Source organism: Garra rufa, chromosome 1, assembly GCF_049309525.1.
Source record: "Garra rufa chromosome 1, GarRuf1.0, whole genome shotgun sequence".
Taxonomy (NCBI): Eukaryota; Metazoa; Chordata; class Actinopteri; order Cypriniformes; family Cyprinidae; genus Garra; species Garra rufa.
The window spans coordinates 98725229-98744888 of record NC_133361.1 but is presented as its reverse complement, the minus strand read 5'-3'; the positions used below and the strand labels follow the sequence as shown (position 1 = coordinate 98744888).

Genomic DNA, 19660 nt, shown 5'->3' with positions numbered 1-19660 from the left:
CAGTAAAGAAATTCATAAAGACGTTACTATTAAACTGTGCAGGAATATTCAGGTCAGGAGGTGTTTGGTTATTTGTTAATCTAGCCACTGTGCTAAACCTTGGATTGTTTTGGTTTTTTTTCTATGAGTTGGTGGATGTACTCGGCTCTAGCAGCTTTTAAAGCCCGTCTATAGCATATGGTTCTGTGTGTCGAACAGTCTTATTTTTGTGGTGTCTGCCTTCTCAGGGTCATCTGTCGGGCAGGAAACCAGTTTGGTGCGGCTGCACTCTGTTCCTAGAGATTGTTCACTTCCTTATAACTGCTCTGAACTATCTGTATTTTTCCCTCCCATATGTAGAAGTATTTTCTTAAATGATATGTGAGCCCCCGCCTACTTGAAGGTTTGTAAGGGTGCTGTATAAAAGATGGGACTGCCCCATCTTCTTTGGTAGATAACAATAAACCACTTGTATTAGCAGTTGGTGTGTTGTTGTCTATCCCAAGCGCTTGTTGCTGATCCACTCGACAGACCTGAAAAAACTGCAGTGACCCAGAACAGAGGTTCTAACAGAGGGTAATGAAGTTGAACAAAAAAAAATTTCAGTATGCTGACGATACTACTTTGATTTTAAAAGATAAAAACAGTGTAAACAAAGCAATGGAAATAATTGATAAATATTGTAGAGGGTCAGGAGCTAAAGTTAATAAAGATAAAACGGAATTCTTGAGAATTGGTAAAGTAGAAATTCCATAAAAAAACTGGCACTTTAAAGAACAAAAAGAAAACATAAAAATTTTAGGAATTACACTTGGATGTAATGAAAGTATAAATAAGGAAATTAATTGTGATGTAGTTGTAAATAAAATGGAAAAATGGCTAAAACTTTTGGAAACAGAGAGCTTTGTATCTCAAGGGGAAGGTGCTTGTAGTTAATTCCCAACTTTTATCTAAAATGTGGTACATTTTAAGTGTAGTTAGTCTACCTATGGGAATTTATAAAAGAATAAAAGCAATGATATTAAAGTTTTTATGGGATGGAAAACCAGCTAAAATAGCGTACAATACTATGATAGGTACAATAGGCAAGGCAAGGCAAGTTTATTTATATAGCACATTTCATACACAATGGTAATTCAAAGTGCTGTACATAAGAGGAATAGCATAAAATCATAGTCATAAAAATTTAAAATAATAATCACACAAACAGAAGAACATTTTAAATGATTTTAAAATTGATTTAAATTAATTAAAAACAGTAGGAATGGTTAACAATAACAACAATAAAAAACAGAAAAATTGATTTTAAAATTAATTTGCACAGTAAAATGATTATACATAAAATAATGCAATCTGTTCGGACGTAGCACAGTGCTCATTCAATAAATGCACAACTAAACAGGTGAGTTTTGAGTCTGCATTTAAATGTGGCTAATGTATTAGCACATCTGATCTCTTCTGGAAGCTGATTCCAACTGCGGGCGGCATAATAGCTAAAAGCGGATTCCCCTTGTTTTGTGTGAACTCTTGATATTACTAACTGACTCGATCCTAGTGATCTGAGTTGTCTGTTAGGTTTGTATAAAGTGAGCATATTTGCAATGTATGTAGGTCCTAGGCCATTGAGTGCTTTATAAACGAGTAGAAGTACTTTAAAATCTATCCTAAACATAACTGGAAGCCAGTGTAAGGACCTGAGGACTGGTGTAATATGCTCTGATTTTTTGGTTCTAGTCAGAATCCTGGCAGCAGCGTTCTGTATGAGCTGCAGCTGTCTAATGGTCTTCTTGGGAAGGCCGGTGAGGAGACCATTACAATAGTCCACCCTGCTGGTGATAAAGGCATGAACAAGTTTCTCCAAATCTTGACGGGAAACAAAACATCTAATTCTTGCAATGTTTTTGAGATGGTAGTATGCTGATTTAGTTACTGCTTTGACATGGCTACTGAAACTGAGGTCTGACTCCAGAATCACACCCAGATTCTTGACTTGATTTTTTGTTTTTTGACCCCTAGTGTCAAGATACGCATTTACCTTATGAACTTCATCTTTGTTTCCAAATGCTATGACTTCCGTTTTCTCCTTGTTTAACTGTAAAAAGTTTTGGCACATCCAACTGTTAATTTCATCAATGCATTGGCAGAGAGAGTCAATGGGGCTGTAGTCATTTGGTGATAAGGCTAGGTAAATCTGGGTATCATCTGCATAGCTGTGATATGCTATTTGGTTCTCTCTCATTATTTGACTTAGTGGGAGCATATACAGGCTGAACAACAGCGGCCCTAGAATTGAGCCTTGTGGGACTCCGCATGTCATGGACGTCCACTTAGACTTATGTTCTCCTATACTCACATAATAGCCTCTCCCTTCTAAGTATGACCTGAACCAATTTAGAACCATCCCAGAAAGCCCGACCCAGTTTTCCAATCTATCTAAAAGAATGTTATGATCGACAGTGTCGAACGCAGCACTGAGATCTAGTAATACTAGCACTGATATTTTTCCAGAATCTGAATTTAGGCGAATATCATTTATTATCTTTATGAGCGCTGTCTCTGTGCTATGATGTTGTCTGAAGCCAGATTGGAAATGGTCCAGGTATCCATTTGAGTTTATGTAGTGATTCAGCTGATTAAAAACAACCTTTTCGATAATCTTGCTTATGAACGGAAGATTTGAAATTGGTCTATAGTTGCTCAGTATGGTGTTATCAAGATTTTTCTTTTTCAGAAGGGGCTTAACAGCTGCAGTTTTCAGGGGGTTTGGAAAAGTCCCAGAAAGAAGTGAGGTGTTCACCACTTCTAAAAGATCTGCTTCTAAACAGCTAAGCACACTTTTGAAAAAAGATGTGGGAAGTGTGTCAAGGGGGCAGGTTGACGATTTGAGGTGCTTTACTGTTTCTTCCAAAATGTTGCTATCGATTTCTTCAAAAGTAGACATAATGACTTCTTTTTGAAATTGCGGTCGAATCTGTCTGACCTCTGCATAACTTGAGGGTGTGCTAATTGTCTTTCTGATATTATTGATCTTCTCAGAAAAGAAGGAAGCAAACTCATCGCACTTGCTGTCAGAGAGCAGTTCACTAGGGATCTGACTAGGGGGGTTTGTTAGTCTCTCAACGGTAGCAAAAAGAGTGCGAGTGTTGTTTAAGTTGCTGTTTATAAGGTTCGAGAAGAATGTTTGTCTAGCTTTACCTAGTTCAACATTGAAAGCATGAAGGCTGTCTTTATAGATGCTATAGTGAATTTCAAGTTTTGTCTTCCGCCACATCCGCTCAGCTTTCCTGCATTGTCTTTTCATACTCTGTACTGCTGTTGACTTTCTCCACGGTGATTTTTTGCCAGTCATCTGTTTGACCTTCAATAGAAGATGGAGGATTAGGATTAATAGATCCATGGCTAAGAATGAAAAGCATGAGAATTAAAATAGTGAAGAAATTTACAAATGAAGATGATATTCCTTGGAAAAGAGTAATGAGTTATTTTGTTAATAAGTGTGGGCAAATAAAAGATGATTTTTTATGGATGGCATTTAGAGACAATATGATCTGATATGATGAAAATATACCAGATTTTTATAAAGAAGTGTTGAAAACGTGGAAAGCTTTTTATAATAATGTGCACATAGAAATTATAGGGAGAGAACAGTTTGTAAAACAACCACTGTTTTTAAATCAGAACTATAACAGTAAAAAATTTTATGAAAATTGGTATATAGTAGGTTTTAGACAAATTAAGGATATATTATATGAAGTTATACCTGGATTTTTACCCATACAAGCAATAATCGACTCGTTGGAAGAAAGAGAGGAAATAGAAAATAAAGGAAAAATTGAAGAACAGTATGCAAAATTAAAGTTAGCTTTACCAGAAAAATTGATTAAAACTATTAATGAAAATAACGAAGAAAGTCAGAAAGGGAAAACAAAATTTTTTTTAAAAGTAGGAGAAGATAAGATTGGTTTTTAGTGAATGTGCTATTAAATCGTTCTACACTTTAATACGCAATAATGCTTTCATAAAACCAAAAGCAATAGTATTTTGGGAAAAGCTGTTTGATGATTTTGATGCTTCAGAAATATGGAAAAATGTAAGGATGAATTTTAAAAGCCCGACTATAGAAAATTTTTATTTTTTATTAAGACACAATTGTTTGATGACAGGAATGATTTTACATAAAATAGGGCTGGAACAAGATGACAGATGTAAGATATGTCTGGAAAAAGCAGAAGGTGTACTACATATTTTTTTGAATTGCAGAAAGTTGAATGGTATTATTAAAATTTAAAAAAAGATGGTGACTAATTTTATATACAATGAACAAATGGATATAAAAGAATGGGATAATTTACTTTTATTTGGAATTAGTGGCAAATCTAAAAATAAATATACGATTAATTTTATGTTATCTATAGCCAGATATGCAATATGGAAAAGAAGAAATATAATGAGACAGAAGGGAAAATAAATTTCTGTAATTGCATTATATGAGCAGATATTAACAGAGGAATTACAAGTAATATATGATTATTGTAATATGTGCAATAATATAGAAATATTTGATAGAAGTATTGTTAAAAATAATCCTTATGTCACAAGGACTTGGACAGGGTTTAAAGTTTTATTACCAAAAGAACGTTGATTCCAAACTATGATGTATATGTTAGAGTTTGCTGTTATAAGAAGATCCCTTGTATGTGGAATTTTGTATGCTTTAAAGTTCGGATCTTTTTACCAAATTTGCATTTACCATGTTTGCAAAAATGTTATGTATATCAGAACTTGTTGTTATAGGAAAATCCCAAAATTGTTTTAATTCAAAGTTGTTGTTTTTTTTGGTTTTAAAGTTTGTGTTACCAGATGACTAATGACTGCAAATTATGTACTGTATGTGAGAATTTGTTATGATAAAAAAAAAATCTCTGATCTCGGAAGCTAAGCAGCGTCGGGCCTGGTTAGTACTTGGATGGGAGACCACCTGGGAATACCAGGTGCTGTAAGCTTTTGCCTTTTCTTCAATTTTTAATATAACATGCTGGCTTTTATGGAGGCTGATCTTTAAATAGCCCACTTTTTGGAGCAGCCCTCGCTTATGGCCATACCACCCTGAGAGCGCCCGATCTCGTCTGATCTTGGAAGCCAAGCAGAGTCGGGCCTGGTTAGTACTTGGATGGGAGACCGCCTGGGAATACCAGGTGCTGTAAGCTTTTGCCTTTTCTTCACTATTTATGTGCTACGCTTGCTTTTACGGAGGCTGATCTTTAAATAGCCTACTTTTTGTAGCAGGCCTCGCTTATGGCCATACCACCCTGAGAGCGTCTGATCTCGGAAGCTAAGCAGGGTAGGGCCAGTTTAATACTTGTGTGACACTGTCACACAAAAGACATGTTTTACTGCTTTATTTATTACAATCATTTAAATGTATTATAGAGTTTTAACAGTTTTACAGGCCATTTTATTACTCTTAACATTTTAAGTGTGTGTGTGTCTTTAATAAATGGATGGTTGGCCTGTCATGTGACTAGACACATGACAGGAAGCAGGAATTGCAACTGTATAAGAGAGCAGCATGACAAATAAAGGACAGTCACCAAACTGTTGGATTGAGGAATTGCTCATTTTAGAGCTCACCTTTCCATTCACCACCTGCAAACTTTGGATTACACTTTCTGTGGATTGTACATACACTGGTGGACACTCACATTGGACTTATCAACACACTGGGATTCTTGGACTGTTTTTAGGGTATGGACAACTGAACTGTATTCTTTTAACAGACTGAGTTCACCTAGTTTTATCGTGTTGTTTTAAAGTATTTTATGTGAACCTTGTAAATAAACCAATATAAATAAACCTTTTGCCTTTTCTTCACTTTTTAATATGACATGCTGGCTTTTACGGAGGCTGATCTTTAAATAGCCCACTTTTTGGAGCAGGCCTCGCTTACGGCCATACCACCCTGAGTGCGCTAGCGTGCAAACGGGAAGTGTTTGGCTGCAGTTGGGAGGGAAAGGCTCTCCCTCATTTTGTGTTTATCTTTGTTTTATTTGTTAAAGTATTAGTGCTTTTTGTATAGTTTTTTTTTTCATTTATTTGTGTAGTTTATTCCTCCCAACAGCATATGCTGTTTGGTGGGAACAGTTTGTTTGTTTAATTTAGTACTCGTTTTTTTGGGTTGTTTGTGTTAAAAATGGCCGACGGATGCATGGTAACAAACTTGGCTGCGGCAGGAGAAACTCGAGCGGATATGAATAATGGACTGGCAGGAGGATGGCGAAAGGAAATTGATAATGGATTAGGAGGAGAAACAAGCACGGCATATGACAATGGACAGGCAGGAGGAAGGCGTAAGATTAATGGCAACGGACTGGATATACAACAACGAGCAGGAAACGAAAATGTAAGGAATAAGGCTTTTGAAAGGAAATATTTGAAAGAGGCTACGCTAATTGTAAATGTTGAAAATGTAAAAAACCTGAGGGCGGAGGATGTCATCAATGCAGTAACAGAACAATGTGGACATGGGAAAATTTTGGCATTAAGCCCACGACAAAGGAGGGAGTATGAACTAACAATGGAAAAGTAGGAGGAGTGAAATAAACTACTGGAAGGACTAAAGATGAAAGGAACTGATTGTAAAGTGAAAAATTTACATAGCAGAGACTATGTTGTTTCCTTCTTGCACCTGCCTGTCTACCTAGAAAATAGTAAAATTACAGAAAAATTGGAAGGATGGGGTGTTGAGCCCATTACAAAAATAAAAAGGAGATGTTACCCGGGCACAGATATAGAGGATGGAACAAGGTTCCTAAGAGTGAGGTTCCCTAAGGATGTGGCGTCACTACCATATAGTACTAGGCTGGAGACAGCCGAAGGGGTACAGCATTTCCGGGTGATGCACAGTCAGCAAGTGAAAACTTGTAGGCTGTGCATGAGCCCGGATCACATGCTGAAGGAATGCCCCAATTTTAAGTGCTATAAATGTGGAGAAAGGGGACACTTTGCACGAGAATGCAGTGCTGTCAGGTGCCCGGAGTGTGAAGAGATTTTAGATAAATGTGAATGTTGGATGGAGGGGGAGGAAGGAGGAAAGGAACAACAGGTAGACAGACAGGTGCAAGAAGGAAACAATGAGGATGATGCACAACTGGATGGAGCACAGGAGGAACAAGGACTACAACAAGGAGAAATGGAGCATATAATGAGAAATGGACAAAAAGCTGGGGATTTTAATGAAGACGGAGAAAAGAAGGAGGGAGAAAATCAAATGATGGAGATGGAACTTTCAGATATGGAGGGAGATGGACAGGGAAAATCGGAGCAAAACAATGGAGTGTGAAGAAGAAGCAAAGATGGACAATATGGACAGAGGTATAAAAGGGCATATAAGAAGAACACTGAAGGTAAAGCCAAATTTGGACAATGCTAGGAAAAAGACTAAAGCAAATATGTATAATGTGTTAAGGAGTTTGGAAGGAGGGGAAAGTGAATAATGTGTTTTAAGTATTTAATTTTAATTTTATTTATTCTTTTAATGGTTTTTAATTGTGTTACTTTTAATGTAAGAGGCTTGTTGAATGTTTGGAAATTTGAAAAGGTTAAGGAGCTGTGTAAAAAACAAAACTTAATATTTTTACAAGAGACAAACTGGAAAGATGGTATAATGGATGATTTTAAAAGGAAATGGCCAGGGCATATAAATGTGTTCAACATTACCTGTGAAGGGTTTAACCTTTGAAGGACTTGTTCAGCCTCCTTGACAGCTTCTTAAAGATCAGCATTGGGAGCTTCAAGTTTCAAGTTCAAGTTCAGAATTGATCAGAATTTAATTTTGAGTTTTAAAAATAGGTTCTGATGAACCACAAAAAGAGAGAGAGCAAAACTATGTGTAAATGAATCATGGGAGAGAGAGAGAGAAAGAAACAGGACTTTTACAAGAGATGGCTTCGTAAGAGAGCTTTTGGATTATTGTTTTGGTTGTTGTGGAGTATGTGATCTGATGTAACTGCAAGACAGAAATTTTTTTTAATTACAATCACTTCACAAAAAGGTATTGAAGGTGTAGCAAGCATTGTGGTTACTGTGCTTTACAAATAGTATACAATAAAACACAGTTACTGTGGTAAAAACATAGTAATTATTGTTGTTAAAGTGCTTTAACTACAAATACCACAATAAAACTACATTCAAAATGGGTGAAGCATGGTTTATATCGTGGTTACTGAGCATCCCTTACAATTAAAAAAATACTATAGTAATTTGTAGTAAATACTATAGTTTTTGAACCAGGTATTATACTGTATTACAGTATTATGTTTTTTTTTTACATGTGGGTAACCATGGTAATACTACAAATTAAACAAAAAAAAAAAAAAAAACATGGTTACTGTAGTAAAATCATGGTAACAACAAATTAATTTTGCTACACTAACCATAGTTTAACCATGGCATTTGTAGTAAAACTGTGGTTATACAAATAGCAATCAATACTTTCTTACTACAATAAAACATGGTCATTTTCGTAAGGGATTGACTACACATTATATGGTCGAGGGTCAGTTACTATGGTAAAATAACATGGTAGGCTAACAGTGTGGACTTTTTACATGATCCCTTTCCCACGACAGACAAATATCAAAATAAAAATTTCACTCATAAATCGATGATTATACGAGACGGAAACCCTACCTTTATGCGTCTTGAAGCGACCTAAATCCATTTTTAACGCACTATATCGCTTGTCTTTAATCCGTTTGGAGATGTTGACATTGGGGGAAAATTACCGCCCCTGGTGGTGCTCCATTGATCACTCCATTATGTACATGCGTGTCATTTACACGTTTAGAGGAGGCAAAACGTGACACTCACACGTTTCCTTGAATGGACCAACGTGTCTATTACACGCTTTGACGTGATATCGGGTTGCACTGACAGAAGTGCTCAAATAAACACGCACGTTTGTTAATGTTTGAGTCTCATTTATTTTGTTTCGAAATAATATACATATGTATTTTATATATAGGCCTATATACACATACGTTATATATAATGTGTATATATATATATATATATATATATATATATATATTTATTAATAAATCATTTTGATATAAATTATTTATAAACAACGCACCATTTTTTGCATTCTTTTATTTAAATAACCTACTCTTTACGGTGTCAGTAATTACTGTGCTGCTCATTTCTGACTCCGAACACGAACACCTTTGATCTAAGTGTGGGGATTCTGGTGGGTAGAAGTCCTCCACTTCCACACTGCTCTCAGAACTGCTGTAGCTGCTTTCAGCATGCGGGTGTTTACATTGTCGGTGTGCAAATTAGCATAATTTATTCACTTATTGTCACTATCACAGCTAGGCAAACGTGTGAATGTTCACGGTGCATTTTATGCAAACAACTCTAATCGTAGTTGTAAATCTATATTTACAGTAGGCATAATTGTCATTGCGTATGCAGCATGAGTCAAATACAATCTTCTGTTCGTGAACAGTTGTATTTCATTCATTATCTGCCTATGCATCCGTGCATTTAATTGCCATTGGCTCGTGTGATAGTAATATGGATCTTAGTAAGTAATACTACTAGACAATAATAACTGATACCCGCACGACGGTGTAATTTACTTCCGGGTAAAGATAGGATCAGTCAAATGAAATACAATAAATGTACAAATAAATATTACAAATTAAAAAACGATCGGAAATGCGTCCAATTTTCTATTACTATTATTTGATGACAATACATTTGGAAAACAAAATACAGCCATTTCTGCTTTTTTTCTTTTAAACAAAAAACCAAGCTGCACCCTTTTTAAATTTCATCTTTCATTCCGAAATTGAATAATGAATGAACGAAAAAGTACACGGACCTGTTGTGTGGACCCTTTTCAATTTTGTATTTTTGATCCAAAACGACATTTTTAAATATGAAAAACAAGACAATTTTCATTTTTCGTTTCTGATTCAAAATCAAATAACAAAAAACAATCAGATTTTCATTTTTTGATTTTCATTTATCAATTGAAAATGGAAAGGACGAATCATACACGGATTCTGATATATATGGTATTTTTGAGCACTTCCTATGTTGATCTGCCTCCTTAGGACCAATCACTTGTTGTATTCCCAATTGTAAGTCGCTCTGGATAAAAGCGTCTGCTAAATTAATAAATGTAAATGTAAATGTTGATTCAGTTGTGTTTGATCAGAGTTGAAGCTGAACTCTGCAGGAAGTTAGATCTCCTGGAACAGGGTTGTTCACCTTTAAAAACCTTTAAACACTTGGGGCTCAATAGGAGTTAGTTCTCCTTAGAGATAGTGGGTCTCATTTATCAATCTAACATAGAAATGGGTGCAGATCTGAGTGCACTTACCAATTTATGACAGAGTGCACGTGTGATTAATGAAACATTCATATGCCGCCAATCCCAAACTCATGAAAGAGAAATTGATCTTACTCTACTTACTCTACTTTACTTACCTTAAAACTTATATTTATTGGTGATGTACATTCTGTATAAATTAATGCCATTGTTTGCAAACATAACAAAACATTTATAAATATTACAGACTATTTGGCTCTCTCTATTTAAAGTAAAACACAAATTAGGCTATAGTGAATAAAGAATAGAAACGTGGAGCTAATATGAATAAATGAGTAAAGCGAAACTAAGCGGCATTGTGCTCACAAGTCTCTCTCATCGACATCCAAATGTTTACATTTTATTGCCATGTAACCTTTGGTTGCTAAACAATTATCCATGATGTCAACAAATGTAACTGATTGCATGGTTAATAGATGACTTGAAATTTCAGCCATTAATCAAACTAAAATGCAGTCTACCAAACATAAATGTTACACTGCTCAAAAGGTCCTCTGTAAAATCAGTGTGAAGCCCGAAAATTAACATTTTTTGCACATATGAAGTATGATTTACGTGAATTTTGGAGCACAAGTGTGAATGGAGGACAAGGTGTTATAGGGAGCTCCAGCCAGAGATGTGAGGTGATACGACGATGTGTGAATTCTTATGGTTTGTTGTTTATGCTGCTATTTGCTCATGTAAATCTAAAAGAATATAAAAACTTTGTTTGTTGGCCAGGAAAATAATCTAAATGAAGAAAATGGTGTCATTAATCAATTCTACGAAATTCTCTATGCTGCACACAAATTCAGGATAACTGAAAAACTTGCTTTCAGGAGCTCAGACCTGTCGTGAGATTTGATCGTAGCCACCGCTCACATCCATGATGATAAATTTGAAATTTTACATAGAAACGACTATGAACCCAATTTTCTGTTACGGTTGTCTCATAAAGACCCAGTGTGATTAAGCACAATTAATACAAATTAATCCGTGTACCAGTCGTTATCGTTACGCTTAGACTGGCTGTACAATAGACAATTTTCAAATCTTAACCGATTTTAAAACCATGGTAAGCCTCAGACTTGAAGACACTTTCAGCTGATTTTTTGGCCTTATAATCCTCTGAACACACACACTAGATGATTTGAGCAGACCATGAGACCACGCACTTGCTGATTGTGGGAACGATTGAACAGTGACACGAGATCTCACAGAGACTCGCAAGATCCAGAGAAGAGAAGAACTAGAGAAGAAAAGCAAATGGAAGACAATCGATGTTGTCAGCTGTCTCTCCTGGTGCACTTTGTGTTTCACAGTGAAAAACAAAGAACAAAAACGAATATGGCGGATGAATTCTGCTTTTGTGGCATGTTTTGTGGCTACTAGGTTTTTGCTATAAAAGCATGCAACATTCGGTAAGTGTCACTTTGTCGTTCTCGTTGGCTATCAGGGATATGGCGTCAGAGGGAGCCCAATCAACAATCCTAAATATTAAACATGTTTTATATTTGTGATTTAAGTTCGGGGATGCTCTGTCTCGATCAGGAGCAGTTAAATAATCATAAACACACCACACAATAGAGGATCTTTTGGTTTAAAAAAAAAAACGCAATATCAAAACTGACCATCACAAATACATTTTTCAAAAGACTTTGACTTCGTTGAATAAACATGAGCACTGCACATTTAAAAATCAAAACCCGGTGTGGATGTTTTTATATATCGGTTTTTCTGAAGGAATCAGACTGTCTTCATTACATGTCTTCATGTAATATTAATTTCATCATGCATGCGACGATAAAACAGCATTTGTAAGCGGAGCACTGCATGTGCATAGCTGTTACCGGAGAAAACCTTTTACACTTCAGCAGCACCTCCTGCTGCCAGAGAATGAATTTGCATTTATATGCCTCCACAAATAAGTCTGTGGGAAACACTTCAGTGTTACCCTTTGAAACTTGTAAGGGAAAACACCTAGTCTGTGGTTAATTTTAAAACATTGTTTTGCATAATAACACAACTGTTTACCATACTTAATTTTGACGAGGTGTGTTTGCAAAAGGCCCTATTACAAAGGGGTCATTCATTCTTGAATACCCTGGTGTTTTAAGCAAGATAACGCACGCTTTTGAAAAAACAAATGAATACACATATATTTTATATTTTATATAATGGAAATGACTACTGGTGAGTAGCCGTATCACACAAAACAAAAACAAAAGTTGAGCAAATATTGAATAAATTTTCATTTGGTACTATGCCAGCTATCTCATCTTAAAATATATTTGCACCTTCTTAACCCTGAAACCAATGCTCTGAGGCAGGTTGAAATGCTTACCAATTATGGTTTATCTTCTTAAGTGTAATAATTGTTGATATTTATAATGGTTGGTTTTTATGACCCCTGTAGCATTGAAGCATCAGCAGAGGATGGATCGCTTGGAAGGCTGCTTAATGATGATACAAAGCCAAATTCCAAGATGAAGAAAATTGTGCTGGATGGTGTACCTCATCTTTGTTTATTTGCCATTACTGACATAAATGAAAGTCAAGAAATGATTTATGACTACGGAGGAGATGACTTGCCATGGCGTTCTAAACGCAGTATAAAGAGGGTGAATGGATTTTTATTGAAAAAATAATGAAATGAAAAAAAAAAATGTATATGTACTATATGTATATATGTAGTGCTAAACGCAGAAGTGTCAAACTGCTGCTGACAAACTCAACAACTAGTGAAAAATATAATCAAAAACAATATGATACAATATACTGTATTGTCTTCTTAGGGTAAAATAGTTAACTTCTGCTTGTCTAATAAACTGTGTTTGTGTAGCACAGACTTGTATTGTTATAAGTTGTTCTGTGTTTTGTTTCTATTTCTCATGGTCTTCATCAGCCCTTAACTTTGACTACAGAGCAGAGTCAACTTGTGTCTACTCACGTACCTTCTACAGAGGTTTGTCAATATATTTGTCTCCTGAATCTTGTCTGCCTGTCTTTCTTCCTGTATAGAGAAATGGCTACAGCTAATGGGCTTCCGCCTACATGGAGGATCTCCCGATGGTGGAGAGTGAAGCCTAAAATTTTGGACGTTGGAAGGTTGCGAAGAAGGAGGGTCATTTGGTTGTGACACGCTGCCCTCAGAATGGAACGAGTGAGCAGATGCTAAGCAAGGCTATTTTTACCCGAATATCGAGGTGTGGCAAGCTATGCAAATTCTGCACACCAATTTCATTGGCATTTTCTCAAAGATCTTTTTTTCTGTTCTCTATTCCGCCTATCAACTGAGATACAGAAATAAGAAAGAAATAAGAAATAATACAACCCCGAATGAATGCCTTAAATGCTTCCCAGAGGGTAGCTTTTGAAATAGCAATAGTATTATTTGTGCATAGATATAATCGTATATTTTCCCTAATTCGGTCTATAAAAATTTTTGTTCATCAATAAATTGTTATTAAATCTCCATGTTCTTGTGCTATTTTTGTTCTCAAATGATAAGTAAAGAACCACCGGACTATGATCCGATAATACTATTGATTCATAATCACACTGTTTTACTTTTGACATAAGTTTAAGATCTATCATGAAAAAAATCAATCCTAGAACAGGAATGGTGAACTGGCGAAAAGAAAGAGTATTTACGTTGATTTGGGGGGAAAAAATCTTGAATCTTGAATGAATTAAGTTTTTAGCTGATTTGGACAATGAAATTGGTCTACTCGATGATCTATCCAGAGATGGGTTGGATACGAAATTAAAATCTCCTCCCATTATTAAATTATGTGCATCTAAGTTGGGTAGAGTATCTAAGACTTGCGACATAAATTAGGTGCATATATACTGGCTAGAACAACTGGTATATTGTATAACTTTCCTATCGCCCTCTAATATCTGAAATAACCTTATTGGAAATAAAAGGTATATTCTTCTTTATGAGTATGACTGAACCTCTCGATTTAAAATTAAAGCTGGAATGATATACATGCTCCACCCATTTTCGCCGAAGCCGGAACCTGTCCTTGTTTTTCAAACGTGTCTCTTGGAGAAAAATCTGCATTCAGTTTTCTGAGATAAGCCATAATATTGCCTCGTTTTACAGCCCCATTAACTCCTTTACAATTCCACGAATCAAATTGAACTGTGTTTGAATTCCCTTGTTAATCAATGTCAAAAAAGTAACAATTGCATAACAATGTTGGACATTTGAATGAACAGCTACGCATCAAAATTTGAACCAAATTTCCAAGTGGTTCAATTTGGGCCTTGAAAAATAAAAAGAGGAAGCAACCAGATAATAACAAAGTGCAACTTTACACTGTAATTATATAAGTATGTGACAGATTTCAATGCCTGTAAATTTGGGCCTTTGTTGACCAGTCATTGGCATGTCTACTCATTTGGCCTTAGAAGAATAAAGTGCCTTATTAATAAAGTGCAGAATATCTCGTTAACTATGTGCCATACACCAATCGGTTCTCTGCAATCACACTTCCCTGTACAACCTCCACTTTAGGCTACAACTTAAATCCCCCTTTGAAATGCTGGATATAACAATTGACAAATAACGAACTAACTTATGCAACATACACAACCAAGGGAACCAACAAAAGGCAAAGTTACTTGTTAAAATTACTAAGGATGCACCGATATGGAAATTTTGTCCGATAACGATAACCAATAACCCTTTTATATTTGGAGGCCGATAGCCGATATATAAGCTGATAAATATTTTTTTTCTGAGCATAATTGCAAAAACAACAGGCAAACACATACAGTGAACAACTGATTTTATTTTAAAATTCTAAGTTCAGAAAAGTTTGAATAGATCTCTGAACTATAGTTACTATTCATTTCTATGGCCAACTTTCTTTTACATAAAATTCATTGCTTGACAAAAAAAAAAAAAAAAAAAACATAAATCAACAAAGTCACTGAACAACATTAGTTGCATAATCAAAATATTAATCAAACAAAAACATTTGCAATATCTAAATAAAATGTTAATTCTGATACAGCAGGACTTCAGGGCTCACAAAATTTCAAAATCTCTGGTAGCCCTTTGGGCAGGTACTCTTCAGATTTTGGTAGCCCGAAAATTATTTTAACTTCAATACACAAATATCAACAAATATCAAGGATTGAATTCTGCAGAATTTTTAAATATCAATTTAAGGCAATGTTTGACCCTTGTAAAGAGCTGCACAAGTCAAATGAACAGTATGAGTGTGGTTGGACGATGTACGGAAATATTAAGCCATAAAATGACCAAAAAAAATCTTATACAAAGGCATTTCAGCCTTTATACCATTAAACGGGATTAATCAAGTATATAATGTATTATATTTATTTAAAACATAAATATAACTGTCTTAATTGTTTAGAAAGCACATTAACTTCTTTCACATTTACAGCTCTATATGTTTGCTGCATAAAAACATGGGTCGATATTTGCAATAATCTGACTAAAAACAGCTAAAAATTTGGACGTGCAAATTAATTCTTTGTCACACTTTAGGAGCGCTGAAATATTACGGTTTCCCTAGTATCGGCTGTACACAAAGCAGCATTATCGCTGTTTTATCAGGCATGAAATGAAAATGCCGACGACACGTTTCTGAGGACAGTCGGTTCCCTTCAGATATATGTATATAAAGACATCAGTGCCGCGTCTTGACTTTAAAACATGCAGCGTGCATATTTATTCAATTGCCTCTTAAAAGTTTTATCCAGCCCTATCACGATTCTTGTCTTTCTGTCTACAAATGTAAGACCTCTTAAAATTATAATTAGCCCTCTTCTTTTACTATTTAACCCTTACGCGGTCTTCGGGGTATTTTTTATTTTTTTTACCCCAAATGGCTTTTGCTAAAAAAATAAAATAAAATAAAAAGTTCTCTTTGTCCAAGAGGCATAAGACTTTGTAAAACTGTCAACACTTTCTGGATCTACAAATAAAAAACAAAAAAAGTTGGAATGATAGCATGATTTTATGTTGGTGTAAAAAAAAAAGTCACACTCATGGTCTTTGGGGTCTCTGCAACAAAATGCAATTTTGTAACAAAATAATAGTTAAAACAATTTTTTTCCTGTTTATTAATGTTTTTAGGAGGATTTATGATATTTTTTAAATTTTATATAATTAATATTTTTATACACAATTTTTTGTATATATACTTTTTTTGTAAAATTCACTTTATAAAAGACCCACGTCTAACTTTGATTCATGGGGATAACATGGATAATTTCACATGGTTTACTTTAGGATTTTTGCACATCTTTTGGAAAATCCAGTTTTAAAGGAATTTTTTTTTATAATTTTACCACTAGATGGCTGCAGTGCTTTATGCTATTTGACCAACTGAAAGATATCTTTTCACAAGTTTTTTTTCAGTTGAGATCATATCTACATATTATGAAATACACAGGACACACAGAAACACATTTGTGAGACAATAAAAACTGCTCTATTATGATTTGTCAAAAAAAAAAACATTTGCTGTAGTTGCATTCTTATTTCATATTGTGTACTGCTACTCAATATATAATAGAATTTATTTGTTTCAGTGCAAAATAATGCTGAACTTTGACAAAAAGTAAATTTCATTGTGAGAATTGTGATTTCATAATATGTAGCTTTGAACTCAACTGAAACAATTTATGAAAAGATTTCTTTCTGGTGGGCAAATAGCAAATAGTGGAGCTCTGCAGCCATCTAGTGGTAAAAGTGATTATTATTTTTACTTTTAAAACTGGATTTTCCAAAAGATGGACAAAAATCTTACACCAAACCATGTGAAATGTGGGTCTTTTATAAAGTGAATATTACATTAAAAAAAAAAAAAGTTTTTGTATAAAACCCATTTTTAAAAAATATTTATCTGTTATTTATATTATATATATTTTAAAAAATATCATTAACCTGCTGAAAACTGCTACAAAACTTTAAAAAACACAAAAATATTTTTTATTTAAACTATTATTTTGGTACAAAATTGCTTTTTGTTTACCGCGGTAAAAAAGGACCCCGAAATTCTCGAGAGTGATTTTAAAAAGAGGACCGCATAAGGGTTAACATATGAACAACTTTTTATGGCCTTTTATTACAACTTTTATTTAATTTGATATATTTGATTTTTTTTTTGTCAACTACTGGCCTAAGCCAGTCTTTAAATCTTGAGTCCTCCAGCCAGAGGTTCGAAAATTTGCATTTCCCCAAATTTAATTTAATTTGCCCACGCATGATATCGCTCGGGTCCTACTCTCAACATATAAATAAATCCATTCAATTTTTAGAAGAAACCTTAGTGCACTGTCCACTGGTGGTCAGGTGTACATCACACAGTCCTCTTCGAAGAGGGTGTGACATACTACATAAAAAACTACACCGTGTCCTCACGGTATGAGCAGGAACGTCTGTTCAATGGGGCCAAACACGACGACCTACAAAACCGCTCCCCTCACACTGACCTTTGGTGCCGAGAAGATGGCCAAAGATGCCCTGATTCCACCATATGTCTTGGTGACTGGGGATGAGCAGGACCTCTTTTCAAGAGGGGGCTACTTGACTCTGGAAGGAACAGTGGAACATGTGAGTGATTTAAACTCAATTATCAAACACTGCCCAAAACATTATTAATTAATATTGTAGTGCCTGGAGCCCATCAGACATGAAATAACTAGTTATATTCCTTAAATGACTTCTCCCCCATGATTAACACCTATGTGCTATGAGCCAGACCTCTGGTCACTATCCAGCTCATCCCCCACCATCAAGATAAGACTCCTACAGGAATGCAGGGAAAGATAGACTTTCCTTATTCAGACATGCAGTCCCACATACAGTTATATAGAAATGTACACGTATCAATGTGTTACCTTTTCTTATATCGTTGTTTCTGTTATGTATGCCGGCCTCAAACATTAATCCGTAATAGGTGAATTATTGTGCATGCTAAGACTCTCACATTTAGAATCACTCAGTCAAACGAGAAGATACATAGATCATGTTTGGTGTCTATGAGCAGCATTTATTATTCCCTAAATGTTAATGTTTGTGGCATCTTAATAACTCCTTGCTTTATATGTATTATTGAACTTTTGAAAGTTTTGTAGCCAAACAACCAATCAGCTTCCACATGCGAAACAACATTTTGAGAGACAAAGACTTTCAATCTTCCCTCCAAAACTCAGATCAACCAGATTGGACAAGGTCCAACTGTGGGCGTGAACGACCTACAGGTTTATAAACCTTCCCTCATCTCTCTCTCACTCTCTTGCCTTCTGGACACAAAGACACGTCACCCGCACCTCCCCCCAGATCCATGATGAGGCCTGCAATACTCTCAAGGAACTGGAAAGGACTTTCTGAACTGAACACATACGGAACCAATGCACAACAACAACAAGCTTGCAAGTATCCGTCCTTTCTACAAAAGTAGATAGCTGCGTTTAAGGCGTTTTATAAAAGAAACGATTTCAGGATGTTCAGAACCGTTTCATTCCTGTCCCTTTGCAAACTCACTTTCTGTCTCTCTCTCTCTTACTCTCTTACTCTCTCTCTCTCTCTCTCTCTCTCTCTCTCTTACTCTCTCTCTCTCACGCGTTCTCTGTCTATTTTGTGTTTTATGTACGTTTGTCTATGTGCGATCGTTTGTAAGTAGAATAGTTTAATAAACAACCATATATTCACATATAATGACGATTATTATACACGATTTCCTGTGAGTTAAACTACTTTCCCTGACTGAAATGTATGTTTTAAATAACTCATTTCATCCTATTCATTGGTCATAAGACCTGGTGGAGTTTTGCAGTGTATATGTGATGAGAGAAACAGTCTCATGCATATACACACATATATTGATCATCTTAAATTCTTTGAGCTAACCAAAATTCTCTACAATATTTAACAATTGATATTTTAATTTAAAATACCTTTATAGATGCAGGTTGCAAGGATGACAACTGTGAGGGACACAGAAGTCCCCATCTTGGATCTGGGGTTAAAAAGGGGCTCCAGAATCCTTGATGTGTCCTTGTGGCGGGACCAGGCCCTGAACAAGCTACAAATAAATGAAAAAGTCAACATCTGTCACCTCCGAGCAAAATGCCAAGGCCTCAAAGTTTAATTCAACCATCTACACAACTGTGGAGGTATGCAACATAATAAATACAATTAGTTAAAAACAAGTTAATTACATACAAAATGAATGAAAATTAAGTTCATTTGAAAACAAATAGAATTAATTAAAAAAAGTACATTTTCAATTAATTTAAAGATATATAATGAAC

General features: G+C 35.2%; 1 protein-coding gene and 1 non-coding gene across 2 annotated transcripts in view; one reads left to right on the top strand and one right to left on the bottom strand.

Annotated features, from left to right (window-relative positions):
* The window catches only part of LOC141340600 (uncharacterized), a 363155-nt gene that overhangs the window by 37546 nt on the left and 305949 nt on the right, over positions 1-19660 (bottom strand). The window lies entirely within an intron of this gene.
* Positions 5068-5186, top strand: LOC141318912 (5S ribosomal RNA). The gene has a single exon (XR_012353199.1). It is a non-coding gene; the product is annotated as a 5S ribosomal RNA (ribosomal RNA).